The sequence below is a fragment of the Echinops telfairi genome, unplaced genomic scaffold (genome assembly GCF_000313985.2).
Source record: "Echinops telfairi isolate 266 unplaced genomic scaffold, ASM31398v2 ScPeMD7_7468;HRSCAF=8506_0, whole genome shotgun sequence".
Lineage (NCBI taxonomy): Eukaryota > Metazoa > Chordata > Mammalia > Afrosoricida > Tenrecidae > Echinops > Echinops telfairi.
The window spans coordinates 73,353,834-73,356,105 of record NW_022111369.1 but is presented as its reverse complement, the minus strand read 5'-3'; positions in this window follow the sequence as shown (position 1 = coordinate 73,356,105).

Genomic DNA, 2,272 nt, shown 5'->3' with positions numbered 1-2,272 from the left:
GATATTAGGTTCTCCCAAAAATGATAAAGGGATAGATACTTCTACAGATTTCCCCAACATAAAACTTATAATTAACTTTAGGCATATGTCTAGAATATTCAGATTAAATATTTTCAAATAATCATACTTTTTGGTTTATTCGTGCAACATATACTTATTGAGTATCAACTAGGTATCCTGGATCCTGGACTATGGTAGTCTAAGTGGCAGACAAGGTTTGTACCCCCAAAAATTTATATTTTAATTGCATAGATTGGGAACAATTATAATTAAATAGATTCAAAAGTATTAGGAGATACATAGAGACATTTAAGAGAGTAAATGAGGTGGTTTATGATTAGGTTTATCAGGATAGCCTTCTCTAAAGAGTGATGTTTGCAAAAAGACTTGTATTTTTGATATGTACCAGGGAAACTATTTAAAAACAAAGATGAACAAAATCAAAAGGCCTGAGATAGACATGAGTTTGCTCTACTTGAATGCAAAAAAAAAAAAAAAGATTCTTTCTAGAGTGCAGTTTACACAATGACCTTTAAGAGGTCATCAGAAGGTACCTCAGAAAGCAAGTTTTAGAAGATTATATTTTACTATAAATCAGTGAGGAAGCTATTGAATACTTTCAAACAAAGTAAATGCATGCTTTACATCTTAAGATGAAATATTGTTTGAAGACACTGGTAAGGCAATATTTTCTCCTTTTTGTCTTATAATAAACAAAGATACAAACCAACAAAAACACAAATCCCCCTATTATTGCAATCCCAAAATATAAATTTAATGAACACTTTATCAAAAGCAGTTGCTAGATAGAGTTGCACAAGGACTGAAATGGAAAGAAAATCATAGGTCTACATCTTAGGAGAAAAAAAAAAACATTCAAGGAAGCTGACACATACTACTAAAATATCAAACTATTTTATGGGAAAAAAGGAAGGCTAGAGGTAGGCAGGAAATAAATAAGGAAAGAAAAAGTGGGAAATGAGAAATGTAATAAATATAAGACACAGGTTATACAATACAAAATTGTTATATAATAAAAGCATTATTATTATTATTATTTTAGGTAAAATCTTTTCCTTGCACCTAACATAGTATATCCACTGAAAAAAAGGGCATCACGTTTTAACAATACTTACACCCTAAATTGGATCTGTCATGCTAACCAGAATACATCGACTTCACTTCACTTTGGAAATCTGTTCAGTTTCATCTTTCTATCAATAACTCTATTTTTATGCACTTCTACAACAGAATGTTGGCATGCACATATTCTAGTACAACTTTATTAGTCTTATTACACTCTAAATACTTTTACATTAAACATTGAACACATCTTGCTTCATCCTTCAAAGACTTCTTCAACTGCGGGATAACAACTTCTTGGCTTATGTATTTGATCCAAGAACCATCATAATTTATGGGATAGCTTAGAGATTTAGTGCATTGTGAATAAGGCATGGTAGTATAACCATTTCTATGAACAGCATGCCTGTAGCAATATAAGCAAAAACTATCCTGTTAAGCTGCCTTAGGGTCACCAGGCTTTGTCTTATTCTGTGTGGGCATGTCAAGAAAGAGCAATTCCTAGAAAATTATGTGATGTTTGATAATATGGAGAGTCACTGAAATAAAGGGAAACCGTCCATGAGAGGTTAAAACATTAGCTGCAACAATGGTCTCAAACACAACCTTTTTAAGGATGGTCCCAAATCAACTAAGGTGTTCTTGCATTCATTGGATCTTCTTAAGTAAACAATAACTCTCAGTCAAAAAAGAACACTCTTCTTGCAGTACTTAGTGTCCAAGATTCAACCACTAAATACATTGGAAATAAAATGACACACCACAAAGCTTTCTGTGGGATTCATTGACAGAATCTGTTAAAATTAAAACTATTCCCACTTTAAGCAGTCTCTTTTACAAATATTTTTGACCCTTGAGTACGATGCAGTAAACAAATTGGAAGCATTCTCTGTAACACCAAAGATTGACAAGAATCGAAATGCTTTAAACTGAAGCATTGTTTAATTTTTTTTAAACATTTTATTAGGGGCTCATACAACTGTCATCCCAATCCATACACACATCAATTGTGTAAAGCGCATTTGTACCTCGTTTCTCAAAACATTTTCTCTTCATTTAAACTCCCGACATTAGGTCCTCATTTTTCCCCTCCCTCCCCACTCCCCCCTCCCGCATGAGCCCTTGATAGTTTATAAATGGGTATTTTGTCATATCTTGCCCTGTCCGACGTCTCCCTTCATCCACTTTT